Source organism: Schistocerca serialis, chromosome 1 (assembly GCF_023864345.2).
Source record: "Schistocerca serialis cubense isolate TAMUIC-IGC-003099 chromosome 1, iqSchSeri2.2, whole genome shotgun sequence".
NCBI classification, from domain to species: Eukaryota; Metazoa; Arthropoda; class Insecta; order Orthoptera; family Acrididae; genus Schistocerca; species Schistocerca serialis.
In genome coordinates this window covers 213,975,585-213,990,965 of record NC_064638.1, presented here as the reverse complement: position 1 = coordinate 213,990,965, position 15,381 = coordinate 213,975,585, and the positions used below count along the sequence as shown (strand labels likewise).

Genomic DNA, 15,381 nt, shown 5'->3' with positions numbered 1-15,381 from the left:
CGTCATTGAATTTGAAAACACGTTCGGGTTTGTGTGTGAATCTGTTCGTCTGTGTCATTTCGGATTTTAATTCGCGTAGTCTCTGTAAATTGTTCACATTATACACGCTGCGTAAGTCTGACAAATATTCGCAACGTGGCGGATTCTGTGACGTATTGGTGACTGAAATAGTTTTCCACTCTGTTACTGTAACACTTTCGTCAATTTGGTTGATCTGTCGTGCAAATTTCTCATCAGCTTCCGTATTCGGAGTGTGTGAAACTTCCACTGACTCTAAATTAATCTCGTCGCGAATCTGTACTTCGTTTTTAGGACATTCTTCAGTGACTGCATTACTTTCGTGTATCAGTGTTTCGTTTGCTGAACATTGTTCAGTGACTGCAATAATCTCGTCTTTATGTGATTCGGTTGTGCCTACACGTGTGCTACTGAATTCTTGTGCAACAGTGCCAACTTTTTCATTACTGTTATTAGCACAAGTCTTAGTATCCTCACGTAATTGACTTGTATTATCACAATTTTGCGTGGCAATGGCTTTAATCTGTTCACTAATCCGTTCATTTCGTTCACTAAGTTGTTTGATTTTTTTATCAATGTTGTCTTGTTCTTCATTCGATTGTTTATACCTTTCATTAATCAGTTTGCTTTGTTTGAGATTGTTATCCAGTTTTTCATTCATTAGACGTAACATTACCAAAATTTGACCCAAGCCATTAACTACTCTAATATCTGTGCTGTTTAATTGCGTACCGACAATTGTCACGTTGTTTAAGTCGGTAATTTCATTCACAATACTTCGCGATACACTATTCACAGTCTTTCGCGGCATTTTTACAATAGTCAAAATTTTTCACAAAACAAATCAACACAATGCAAAAGCAACACACAAATACAACAAAGCAACAAATTGCCGTTGACCTGTAGAGAGAAAGTCACAATATTATTAAAAGCGTTGCGCTAAATCCTAATTATATCTAAGCAAACAAGAGCAGATATCTGACTGTCGCTCAAAAGACTCTCAACGAAATTCGATCCTGGACTGGGTGTCGCCAAGTGTAACCTCCCCACCGCAATTTTTAAAGAAAATATAGCAATACTTAATAGAAATGGGGAGCCAAGTGTAACCTCCCCGCAAAATTTATAATAATTGACAATATTATTTAGGGATGCTAATGGACATTGCTCTATGCGTAACCTGCCCACAATGAAATGTACTGACAATGGCAACAAAAACGTGAAATTCGCAATCTGACTCAAATATAAATCCTTCAAAATTAAAGTCCATTCAGTGACAAGAAATTTCAATTAAACCGAAATATTGGTCTTTGGCCCTGTGTAAAACAATCAGAATTAAAGTCTTACCTCAGAATAAATAGATGTCACATATCTGCTCTTGTTGTTGCGCGCCGCTTGAAGGAACTGCATTGCAAATAATAATATTCTCTTTTTTTGTGATTTTAATGGAATTTTTCTTCAAAAGAAGTGGAATGAAATGGGAAGTGCAACGAAATCTTGAGTTCAATAAAAAATTAAATTTTTGAGAAAATGCTTTTGAAATAAAAAAATTATTATTGGGAGACTTGTTGGAGAATAATTACAATAAATAAAATTTTTCATTATCTAATGATTATATTAATTAACAGTATACCTTATTCCTCATCTTGACCATTGTTGCCGACCGCCTACATCACACAACCGCACTGGGCTGCTACTACTGACCGACCGCTCTGCATGACGACTACAGACTGAGTACTGCTCTCAACTAGACAGAGCTACAGACTCGCAACGACTGAACTGACAGACTCGCAACGACAGACTGACAGACTCGCAACGACTGACTGACTGCTACTCTGCATAGCGACAACTAACTCGCAAAGACTACTACTGACTGAGAACCGCTCGCAACACTCGCGCGGTCAAGCGCATACTCTCTGGTCACAGATGCTACAATGCCTCGCCATCGCTGCTGCGTTACATACGTGTTTCAATACATATAAGCAAAATATTATCAAGGATGGTGCTGTAAGTACGTAGTGAGGCGTATCATATTGCTTTACCCAAAGCAATGCCTGATGGTCGTGTCTTTTAAAAGGCTTTTTTGCTCTTAGCTACGCAGTTCATTTCTGTGGTTTTTTGCATACTCGTCGCTAATAGGGTGCCTAACGGATGCAGCATTCTCGGAATGCTATACTACAACTCATACAAATAACATTAGCAGTTTTACGAGGGCTATCCTATGAAACGTCCCCTTTTTAAAAATTTATATACGACTGTGCTTAAACTGACACAATATTTTTAGCGCAACGCAATCTGACTTTCAAAAATCGCTACAAAAAAAAATGGCCCTGACTAACATTAACCTATGCGTTTCACAAATCGCTTATCTCACAAAAATCTTGGTTACTCAAACTACTGCAATACAGCAAGCGCCACTACTGCCAGCTAAATAAAAGATTCAAACTACGGAAGGCACTAACTACTGATAGGCATAGTTCACAAATGAAAGATTTTGATAGAGAACAAACGATGTATTTACCTTAATAGTCATCAAAAGTCATAATATATATAGGAGTTCATAACATCCATTCTTACAAATATCAAAACTCCGCCATTTCTCTCTCCACATCCACCACTGCTGGCGGCTCACCTCCAACTGCGCAACGCTACGCGCTGTTCACATCCAGCTGCCGCTGCCCAACACTACAATGGCAGACAACAATGCAAACTAGCCACAGACTGCACACAGCACAGCCAGTGATTTTCGTACAGAGCGCTACGTAACGTTGCCAATAAGAAAATATAAACAGCCTACTTACACCACAAAGTACATTACGTTTTGGAATTAAAAATAAATAAAGTATGGAATTTTTTTTATTATATACAGATGAAAGCCACACTTAAATACTACTTTTCAACATTGTTGCCATTTAAATTAAGGCACTTATCGTAGCGATGGACGAGCCTGGAAATTCCTTCGTCGTAAAATTCGGCCGCCTGCGCCTTCAACTATGTGGTTACCTCTTCTTGAAGCAGTGCGTCGTCATCAAAACGCTGCATAGCCAACCACTTCTTCATTGCTGGGAATAAGTGGAAGTTGCTCGGTGCCAGGTCGGGACTGTACGGGGGATGAGGAAACAACTCCCATTTTAAAGATTCGAGAACTTCACGAGTGGCATTGCCGTGTGGGCCCGATTCCGTAAGAGGAAGCGACAACTTGCAATACAACCGGTTTGTCAAGATCAAAATGTGAAATAAGCATCGATTACGAAGCAATGCATCTTTAAGTTTTTGAAAGCTACTTTTGAGTTCGTCTGTCCAAACAAAGGGGATATTCTTGCGACGCAAGCGATGCAATGGATCCACGATTTGTGCAGCATTCGGAATGAACCGAATATAATACTTAATTTTCCCTAAGACTGACGGCAGTTCTGTGACACTGCGAGGAACTGGCAAGTCTCGCATGGCTTACAAATGCGACTGCAGAGGATGTACACTTTGACTGTTTACGACATGACCGAGATACTGCAACTAAGACTTTAAAAAATCACATTTGTCCAGTCTACACTTTGGTCCTGCATCAGATAACACATAAAAAAGCACATAAATTTTCAGTGTATTCTTCACGTGTACGACGTGCTACTCCAATATCGTCTATATGATTTGAACAGTTTGGCACTTGTGCAGTTGACTGTTCCAACTGCCACTGGGAAATGGATGGAAAACGCAATGTATTTACATAAACCCAAATCCAAGTGAGTATTCACTACGCACACTTTTTGAGATTCTTTATCGAGCAGTATTTGAAGATAAGCGTCGCACAAATCAGTTTTAGAAAAGTAGCGTGCTGTGCCTAATTTGCTCATAACGCCTTCTGGGCTTGGCAGTGGATAAGTATCAATGACTGATTGTGGGTTGACTGTACCCTTAAAGTCAACATAGAGGCGAATGCGACCTGAAGGTTTCATGAGCAACACAAGTGGACTTGCCATTCAATGGCTGATATGGGCGCAGTACCTCTGCTACCTTGCAATTCTTTAAGTTCAGCAGCGACTTTGTCCCGTAATGCAATGGGAACAGTTCTGGTCCATCAAAATTTTGGCTAAGCATTGTCTTTCAGCAACCACATTTTGAGGTTTGCCTAAACTTTCAGAAAAAAGTTCCGGGAATTCTTTGAGCAAGCTCGCTACACTGTCTATTGCATTGAATGCAGACAGTGACAACATATTGTCCTGAGTGTTTAAGCCAAACAAGTCAGAGTCAAGTCCAAATAAGGAGCGCCTGAACAAAAACCGATAAATCCGCATTTGCTGTTAATACAGGAAGTAACAAATAATGATCTCTAAATGGCTCCACAAGCTATAAAAAGAAGAAAAACACCATAAAACACTTGATGTCGCGTTGTGCTGAAAATTATTTTGTGGCAGCATATACAGGGTGTTACTGTTGTGACTTGGCAAGACAGCCAAGCCACTAGGAGGTGAAGCCGAAAGGCACGCGTTTAAGCTCACGCAGGCTGGCGTGAGGTCTGGAACAGTTAAAGGATTTGAGTCTAGCAAATAAAGTACGTAGCTGTTGGAATACTTAACTTTAATCCAGAATTGGTGAACATCGGTCTGACGGTACATGCATCACAAGATGATAATGGCGCCTTGCTAGGTCGTAGCAAATGACGTAGCTGAAGGCTATGCTAACTATCGTCTCGGCAAATGAGAGCGTAATTTGTCAGTGAACCATCGCTAGCAAAGTCGGCTGTACAACTGGGGCGAGTGCTAGAAGGTCTCTCTAGACCTGCCGTGTGGCGGCGCTCGGTCTGCAATCACTGACAGTGGCGACACGCGGGTCCGACGTATACTAACGGACCGCGGCCGATTTAAAGGCTACCACCTAGCAAGTGTGGTGTCTGGCGGTGACAACACAGTTACAAAAAGGTACGGCCAAACCTTCAGAAAATATTCCTCACACACAAATAAAGAAAAGATGTTATGTAGACATGTGTCCGGAAACGCTTAATTTCCATGTTAGAGCTCATTTTAGTTTCGTCAGTATGTAGTGTACTTCCTCGATTCACCGCCAGTTGGCCCAATTGAAGGAAGGTAATGTTGACTTCGGTGCTTGTGTTGACATGCGACTCATTGCTCTACACTTCTAGCATCAAGCACATTAGTACGTAGCATCAACAGGTTAGTGTTCATCATGAACGTGGTTTTGCATTCAGTGCAATGTTTACAAATGCGGAGTTGGCAGATGCCCATTTGATGTATGGATTACCACGGGGCAATAACCGTGGTGCGGTACGTTTGTATCGAGACAGATTTCCATAACGAAGGTGTCCCGACAGGAAGACGTTCGAAGCAATTGATCGGCGTCTTAGGGAGCACGGAACATTCCAGCCTATGACTCGCGACTGGGGAAGACCTAGAACGACGAGAACACCAGCAATGGACGAGGCAGTTCTTCGTGCAGTTGACGATAACCCTAATGTCATCGTCAGAAAAGTTGCTGCTGTACAAGGTAACGTTGGCCACGTCACTGTATGGAGAGTGCTACGGGAGAACCAGTTGTTTCCGTACCATGTACAGCGTGTGCAGGCACTATCAGCAACTAACTGGCCTCCACGGGTACACTTCTGCGAATGGTTCATCCAACAATGTGTGAATCCTCATTTCAGTGCAAATGTTCTCTTTACGGATGAGGCTTCATTCCAACGTGATCAAATCGTAAATTTTCACAATCAACATGTGTGGGCTGACGAGAATCCGCACACAATTGTGCAATCACGTCATCAACACAGATTTTCTGTGAACGCTTGGCAGGCATTGTTGGTGATGTCTTGATTGGGCCCCATGTTCTTCTACCTACGTTCAATGTAGCACGTTATCATGATTTCATACAGGATACTCTACCTGTGCTGGAAAGTAAGCGTTTCTGGACACATGTCCACATAACATTTTTTTTCCTTTGTGAGTAAGGAATGTTTCCTGAAAGTTTGGCCGTACCTTTTTGTAACACCCTGTATTATTACTCCCGTATCTGCCCCCTACAGCTCAAACGCATGAATACAGGAAAAGTGGATATATCGGGTTTTGTTCCATCGCTGCTCAAATATGTTCTCACAGTCACTTGAATGTAGCACTGTAAATGTCACTGTGCACATAGCGAGCGATGCATGCTAGGTAAAATACATGTTTCGAGAATGGGAATGTCTTGTCCATCATAAGCCGCCAGGTGCGTGCTAGTTTTAGACAGGCGTGGACAGCTAAACAGGTCGTATCCGTGACTATTTTGCAGTGTAACAGCGGCACCCATGTTCAACTGAAATTTCACACGTTTCCCACAAATAAGTGAATGAGGGATAAGGTTGTCTGACAGTCGTATAACTGACGAAATTGCGTGCTTGCTAGCTGCAGACTTTGAATATACTGCATAAATGAATTGGGCCTTGTGACGAAAGTTTTGTGAGTGGGCTGAATTCTGATGCTTGTTCCGTTGCAAACACACGGATTACGCATGTACTTTCCTACCACAATCGTAACACTGAGCTTGTCGGGAGGGGCAGTTTTTGTGTTCGTGCGGTGTGTAACAGCGAGGGTAAGACTTAATTTTGTTCGCTCGTGTAGCTAAATGTTTAGCGTACAGCACACACGGCGTGGAAGGCTGTTTACATGGCGTGGCGAGCGTACGCCGCCAGTGCGGAATACCGCGATCATAACTAAGAGACTCAACCTGACAATAGATAGGGAAGTTTCACAATACCTAGAACTTCGTGGGCGACAATGGGTGCTTCAGACTGGACCAACCACTCGTGCCATTCTTCTTCGTGTTGACTAAACATTCGAAAAGGTGCTATAGCAGCTGAAGTAGGCGGCGCTTGTTCCGCGGGGCGCTCAGCGTTGGCTAGTCGCTGCTGCACTGTGGCGAGAGGAGTAGATATCTGGTTTGTCTGAAACTGAAGCAACTGAATTAGATGTGTGGATTCTAACGCTTGCGACGGCGGCGCCTAACAAGGGGCGGAACAGGTGGGATGGTCACATTGGAAGACACAACTGGCAAAAAAATATACAAGGGAAACGGCAAAATCTATGAAATGTTCTGCAACGCCCACCTAGAAAAACTGATTAGTACACTACTGCTCATTAAAATTGCTACACCAAGAAGAAATGCAAATGATCAACGGGAATTCATTGGACAAATACATTATACTAGAACTAACATGTGATTACATTTTCCTAACAAATCAATACCCAGAACACCCACCTCTGGCCGTATTAACGGCCTTGATACGCCTGGGCATTAACAGAGCTTGAATGGCGTGCCCATGCAGCTTCAACACGATACCACAATTCATCATGAGTAGTGACTGGCGTATTGTGACGAGCCAGTTGCTCGGCCACCATTGAACAAACGTTTTCAATTGTTGAGAGATCTGGAGAATGTGCTGCCAGGGCAGCAGTCGAACATATTCTGTATCCAGAAATGCCCGTACAGGACCTGCAACATGCGGTCGTGCATTATCCTGCTGCAATGTAGGGTTTGGCAGGGATCGAATGAAGGGTAGAGCCACGGGCGTAACACATATGAAATGTAACGTCCACTGTTCAAAGTGCCGTCAATACGAACAAGAGGTGACCGAGACGTGTAACCAATGGCACCTCATACCATCACGCGGGATGATACGCTAGTATGGCGATCACGAATACACGCTTCCAATGTGCGTTCACCGAGATGTCGCCAAACACGGATGTGAGAGAACCTGGGTTCATCTCAAAAAAATGACGTTTTGCCATTCGTGCACCCACGTTCGTCGTTGAGTACACCGTCACAGGCGCTCCTGTCTGTGATTCAGCGTCAATGGTAACCGCATTCATGGTGTCCGAGCTAATAGTCCATTATGCTGCAAACGTCGTCGAACTGTTCGTATTCGGCCGCTGTGGCCGAGCGTTTCTAGTCACTTCAGTCCAGAACCGCGAAGATGCTACGGCCGCAGGTTCGTATTCTGCCTCGGGCATGGATGTGTGTGATGTACTTAGGTTAATTAGGTTTAAGCAGTTCTAAGTCTAGGGGACTGATGACCTCAGATGTTAAGTCCCATGGTGCTTAGAGCCATTTGAACCATTTTTTTGAACTGTTCGTGCAGATGGTGGTTGTCTTGCAAACGTCCCCACTTCTTGACTCAGGGATCGAGACGTGGCTGCACGATCCGTTACAGCCATGAGGAGAAGATGCCTGTCATCTCGACTGCTAGCGATACGAGGCCGTTGGGATCCAGCACGGCGTTCCGTATTACCCTCGTCAACCCACCTATCGCATATTCTGCTAACAGTCACTGGAACTTGACCAACGCGAGCAGCAATTTCGCGATACGATAAACCGCAATCGCGATAGGCTACAATCCGACCTTTATCAAAGTCGGAAACGTGATGGTATGCATTTCTGCTCTTACACGAGACATCACAAAAACGTTTCACCAGGCCACGCTGGTCAACTGCTGTTTGTGTATGAGAAATCAGTTGGAAACTTTCCTCATGTCAGCACGTTGTCACCTTCGTGGTGTAGCAATTTTAATGGCCAGTAGTGTAAAAACGACAAGAAACTGGTAAAGCAAAGCGAGCGCCCCTGCAAAGTATAGACAAGAGTGAGTCAAGGCGCCGGTACAATACACACAAAAAACAGATGTCCGTGGCCGGGAGGCTCGTAGTTTAGTGTTAAGACTCGTCACCCGTTCTGGGGTATTGTCCGCTCGTCGCTAATAGGGTACCTATGGGATGCAGCGTTCTCGGAATGCTGTACAACAACTCATACAAATAACATTAGTAGTTTTATTTCCAGAAAGCAAATTGACAATACTTGACTACAGCAAATGTCGCTAGCGAGAGGCGACATGAGAACAGTAGAGTTAGTGCTCTACACAGAGTTCGAAGAAACACTTGATACGGATCTGACAGCGTAGCACTAATCACGTCGTAGACGGGGCCGATCTGAGCGGCGGAGGCTAACAGCAGCATCGTTTATATGGACTTATTGCAGGGGGCGAGCCTGGAGAGGCGCGGTCCTATTACGCGCGCCATTGGCCACCTTTCCCCCACCGCCTTCTCTGGTATTTCGTTCCGCATCTTCGTTCCCGTTCCGGCGTCTGTGGTTATGTAAGAACCATTTCGACTCGACGACATTTTCGGATGGTGTATGTGCCATTAGCCGAATGTGGTCGCAGTGAATGTGAAAGAGATGGCCTCTGTCAGCTATATGTCGGGAATTGCTGAATGGCCAATTACTCCGTGCCACTGACGTCGTCCATCGAAAATACAATCCGGACCATGGAACTCCAGAACGGCGTGAGAATCGGCATGACGTCCAGAGATATGAAGACAGAGCTTCCTTTTTCAATCTCGAGCTGAAGAGACTTTTCAAGATATTGTAAGCACTTGTTAGAATCGAAGTGCGTGTTTTAAAAGAAATATTTAGTAAAAGTTGTTTTTACTAGCAATCTTCCGGGTTTCAAAAACATTACATTTTTGTGGCCCCCAAAGACACAAGATTGAGGCCACGGTTAATACAGCAGCTACTTATAGAGTAAGGTATCTGGATCGAAAACTAACTACGACCGTAGGAACATACACGCAAAACGACGACTCCTCCATCCCGTGATACAGTAGTACCAGAAAGATGAAACCATAGAAGCAAAGAATTAAGAACAGTATAAAACTACTCAAAAGAGTGAATACGTAAAATAACCGTTAAGGTCGTGTAAAACATATTTTCCATTAACAATAACTACATTTTACCTTCTGTTTGAGATTTATACATTATAAATGCCTCTCTCCGTTTCACCAGCTGGAGGGCGTGTCTCTATCTCACCAACTATACACAGTGAGCACCTACTTGTTGAAAGTAATTTTTATATTACACATAATTGATATCTCAGGTCAGCAATAGCGGTTAAAACAAGTGTCAGTATTTCGTTTAAATTTTTTCTCGGACTTACTGAGAAATCTGTTGACATCTGTGACATTCAGAACTATTTGTCCATTTACAGACACATTTTGTATTTAACACATTTGACATTAATGCGCCAGAGCTTGCTACGTGTTGACGGATTGTGCTGTGGGTTCTTCTTGTTGCAGAGCGGATGGGCAGCAGTAGTTGGAGGCAGTGGCGCAGTCGTGTATCGACGCAGTGCAGACTTTGCCAGCAGGTTGGTACCACTCTGCACGTTCCGCAGAGGTTCCTTAACGTCCCATTTAGTTTCGCAGCACAAACAGCCTTCCATTAGATAGTGGAGGGTGATACAATTTTGATAGCTCCCTCATAAAACAAAATGTTTAATGACTGGTTTGAGACATTTTGTTGATTTCAATTGTCTCTTTCTTCCATAACATGACTTACACATTCACAATAAATTAAAATATATTCAAACAAAAATCTGAACGAACGTAAGTTTCACACACTTAGGAAGCTAATCAGATTCATCATCAGCTATCCAAACGACACCTGAAATTCGGCTTATTGAAGCTTACATCACTACATTCAAATTATGCGCTTTATTCTGAAGATTTTCTTACTACTGCGAACATGAATCTCTCACCACGTTATAAAATTTCTGCCATTTTTTACACCCACTGAGCTTTCAAACACACGTACAACATCATGTAAATTAGATACTGGAAAGCATTATTTCACCCATTAAATATAATTCTGGAGAGCTGACGCCCTTTCACATTCATTTACCGCGCAAAGGAATATTGTGGAACTTCTGTTATAAATTCACATCCCATTCACATTCCAATACAGTCTGTCGTCCGCACACCTACTTAACTTTGCCAGCCCAAAATAATTTTTTCCTAGCGTGAATCCTACAATTGTGGGTAGCACTTGGGGTGCCACAATAATTATGTTTCGTTATAATTTCAGACCTACAGCACTTAATAACATCACTTTCATGTTTTCAGTCAAGTCAGCTATCATTCTTAAAATAATTTTAGATGTATTTTATATACCATTCGTTTTTCTAGATCGTATATGAAATTGTTTTCCCGATGAAATGGAAGAAAGACTTAACCGTTCACTAAAGTTTCCCATTTTTGCAGTTCTTAACCTGTGTCAGCTATGATCATCGCATTCAATAAACTTGTTTAAAATATACTTTTGAACAAAATGACTTCTTTTCCCAGGCGATACTGGTAAGTGTGAGGCCAGTCATTTTACATTACACAGGATCAGTAGGTCCACTGCTAAAAAATTGTGATTAATCAATTCTTCTGAACTGGGTAGAAGTTGCTGACACCGCCCTACATGAAGGCTATTGGCATGGAGGAAGGTGGTACAAATGCTAGGGAATGCACAGCATTATGAAATAGGAAAATGTTTGGGGATGTGTCTCTCCAACAGCCAAAAGTGATGAAATTTCTTATTTATTGTAGTAACACAGTTTCAAATTTGACCGGGGACAAAACTGCGTTTCAGGCATAGAAACGTGTTGTAGACATCACACACGATCTGCTTCACTGTGATGCTGACAATTACTAAACGGTATTCTGGCAGTCTGATACAGTACCAGACAACCTATCAATATACCAATTCTTGGACAACTGTAGATTATCAGTTAGTGATTCAGAAAGAAAGGATATCATATATGGACCACAAACATAACGTTAAAAGTAATCATGTATGATGCCTGCCACATATTTCGATTACAACGCAGTTTTTGTTCCGATCAGTTTGAAAATGGAAATACAGTTAAGTACCAATTCCTGGAAATAATTTCATCAACGGTGACTGCGATCTATTAACCAGAAGAAAGGTTTAGTACACGGAATTTAATGATGCGGGTGGGAGAGTCGGTGACGTCCAGGCTGTGATCCGCGGCTGGACGCTAATGTGTTTGGCTGAATCCTAGGCCGTAACACAGTGCTCACAATAGGTAGAGTACACTGACGATGGTCATCCGAGCGTAGAAAAGGAGCGTAGGAACCTCATCGGTTTCCTTGGTCTTCACTGACAGAAGAAAGCTTCCATCCTCCCCTGTCTCCTATACCGCTTCCGAACATTCAGACACTATACATCGCACCACAGACAACAATACTACGCCGTTCCCCACCTGAAGGATTGGATATGTATGCTGTCTAGCTTGCATTTATTCCAAAGGCTTGTTAGTACACTGAGCTATGAATCGTAAGAAAAGTGACACTGTTGAAATCTAGCTTCACCAAAAAATGGTAAGGTACAATAATTGTGACAGGGGAAATTAATTTCTCAGTAGGTAGGTAAGGGGTAAGTCTGTTCAAATCGAACAATTCAATGTGCCGGTAAGAAATGTCTTACACTGAGTAAGCAGGGCAGGAAGTGGTTAAGGATGCAACTTCCAGCCTTCTGATAATTTTTCGTGCCTAGGGTTCACTGTAATGTTATTTTTTTTTTTTAAGATATCATGGTGATCTTCGTCCGTAAAAATGATTTATTCATGAAATCCACAGTTTCAATGGATAACTGCGAAGCTATAAGTACGTGCATAAGTGCAAATACAAAGTATATCAAGTCAGCCTTTTCTTGCCATTCATTTCGAGAATCCTTGGATTGTCTAGAAATACCAGCACACATCCCTCATAACTTTATCAAGTGGTTAAGAATATTTTTATTTTCTGAACAAACCGTGTACTTTGTGGGATATCGTACTATATACTAGTATAAGTTGTGTGTAATGTTAGTTCATAGTTTATTAACTGACTCTGCATACGAGCCATGTGTTAAAGGAGAGTTTATCTTATTCGGGTGTGCAACTCATGTTCAGTGTTTCTGTTACAGCTCATGCACGTGTAACACGGAATGAATGATTATCGCTGAGAGGTTTGCGGGGAGTTATGAACGTACAAATTACCCTAATGTCTTTTTGTGCTTATGACATACACTGAATTACGTTACAGCGTAATAAATAAACGACTCTTTTTCTTCAGCAAATCGTATTGGAGCTTTATACAATGCAACGTTGCTTTAAAGATTTTAGTTAACTGAGTATTATTGTTAATGTTTAACATGTAGATTATTTTCCCTGACGATGACAGACAACTATGTGAAGTTTGATATTATGTTCCCGCTAACAACCTCACCTGCCATTAATAAAAATAAGTGGTTTTTCTGTAAGATGTTTGAGTATGACTACAATTATTTTTTCTTTAGCACAAATTCACACTTATTCAGTCGTAAGAAATCGAAGCAGGATCCTCAACTCGTTTTTTTAGTGGAGTGCAAAGATTTCTATCAGATTATCTCAAAAAATCATTCACAAGAAGTTCATTTGATGTGGTATTTCTTTACAGGTTTTCCTACGAATAACCTAGCACTGGTCGACAGCTGTGCGACACGTCTGCAACATACAATTGTGATAAAGACTGACGCCCATACAAAAAATTATATTTTTGTTTCAAAACGAGATATATTGATGTTATTGTAATTTGTATGATTTTAATAAATTTATAGAATGTGTTGTGTAATACTGCTATTTATACTTAACTCACCAAATTCATTCATTAATCGTAGTGACGATAGATGAACTCAAATTCATCCAGTGCTGCCATTAGCAAATCATTTCGGGGAGTGACATTATTTTAAAAGAGTATGGCACATGTAATGTTGCAGGTTTCCCGGCGAATGAGGATGGTATTTGGTGTTTTAACTCTTTCAGATTCTCTACGACAAAGTACCCAACATTTGCTTCTAATAGAATTATCACTTCACACCATTTACCATATACGGTTTTGGAATGTATTGTGCAACGCCGTTCATGCAGTAGCATGATTCTGCTCAGTGTACTATTACTCTGATAATACTCTATTAAATATGGTAAAACCTTGGGCAACAGTTAATGTTCTGCAGCGCCAGACCAGGAAACCGTCTCCGTTTGTTGACACTGAAAGAGTTATCTCGGGTAAATTGTGTAACTGAAATTTAGTGGAAGTTTGGCAACATCAAACGAGACAGGAAGCCTATAAGTTATTTTTTTTGTAAGATAACCACTTCAAAAGAGTGCATTAACTTCAAGGGAGTTCATCACAACAATCAAAATGAATATTCTCTGTGAAAGCGGAAACACCCCATTAACGGAAAAAGAGAAAGGGAAGACAAAACGACGACGTCCGAGAAAGTAATTCTTCGAATTTGATTGGACCCAGGGGTTGTAAATGTCCCCTGCTGTTTGAGAAGTGGGTAATGAAAGACTGGTAGAATCTATCAGAAAGGTAAGCGTATATTCCATGAGCGTGTTTTGAGAAGGAATAAGAAGCCACTAACAACACAACCGTGCATTGCAGATAAGAACTGATGTTTTCTCCTCGAAGTTCTGTTGTTTTGGGAAGACGTCTTTCTCTGCTGTTGTCAATTGGGGTTAGGGCCCACAAACTTCTCTAAATTTATAGTGGCTATTTACCTTCGCTTTGAAACATTTTAACACAATACGAGGGATATTAAGAAGGTACTTTATAGCCGAAAATAAATACACCGTGTTATCATGAACTGTACACCTTGCTCCATGACATTATCACTCTGCAGCGGAGTGAGCGCTGATATGAAACTTCCTGCCAGATTAAAACTGTATACCGGACCGAGACTCGAACTCGGGACATCTGCGTTTGGCCAGCAAGTGCTCTACCATCTGAGCTACAGAAGCACGACTCTGGAGCCGCCCTCACAGTTTCAGTTCTGCTATTACCTCGTCTCCTATCTTCCAAATTTCACAGAAGCTCTACTGCAAACCTTGCAGAACTAGCACTCATGGAAGAAAGGATATTGCGGAGACATGGCTTAGTCACTGCCTGGAGGATGTTTCCCAAATGAGAATTTTGGTAGTTCTGCAAGGTTCGCAGAAGAGCTTCTGTGAAGTCTGGAGGGTAGGAGACGAGGTACTGGCAGAATTGAAGTTGTGATGGGGGGGGGGGGGGGGGGTTCCTGAGTCGTGCTTGGGTAGCTCAGATGGTACAGCACTTTCCCCTGAAAGGCAAAGGTCCCGAGTTCGAGTCTCCGTCCGGTAAGCAGTTTTAATCTGCCAGGAAGTTTCATCGTGCACTATTTTCGACATAGTCGCCACCGACATTCAGACATTTGCCATAACATGCAGTGAATTTGAAGAAACCATTCTCGAAAATTCGGTACCTTGCGATACAAGGAATGGTCGTACAGCCTGCTCCATCTCAGAGTCGGCCCGGAAATGACATCCCGATTGTGTGGCTGTCAGTGCAGGGACAGGTTAAAGTCCAATGGGCATGATCGGGGCCGTAGGTCGGGTGATCCAGTCTCCCCCTTCAGAAGCGACAGATATGATCATATGTGTGCCTTGCCGTGCATGTTTTTGTGTTGTCGTCCAGTACCACAACACCTTCACTCAAGAGCCCTGGTCTC

At 42.2% G+C, this 15,381-nt stretch overlaps 1 protein-coding gene across 1 annotated transcript in view; it reads left to right on the top strand.

The window, feature by feature from the left end:
- Window positions 1-13,361, top strand: part of LOC126460267 (uncharacterized) — a 79,805-nt gene extending 66,444 nt beyond the window's left edge. The window contains exons 4-5 of the mRNA XM_050095911.1: window positions 10,119-10,189; window positions 13,308-13,361. The gene's annotated coding sequence lies outside the window, so the exon portion shown is untranslated. The remainder of the gene's footprint in view (window positions 1-10,118; window positions 10,190-13,307) is intronic.
- The last annotated feature ends 2,020 nt before the right edge of the window (window positions 13,362-15,381 follow it).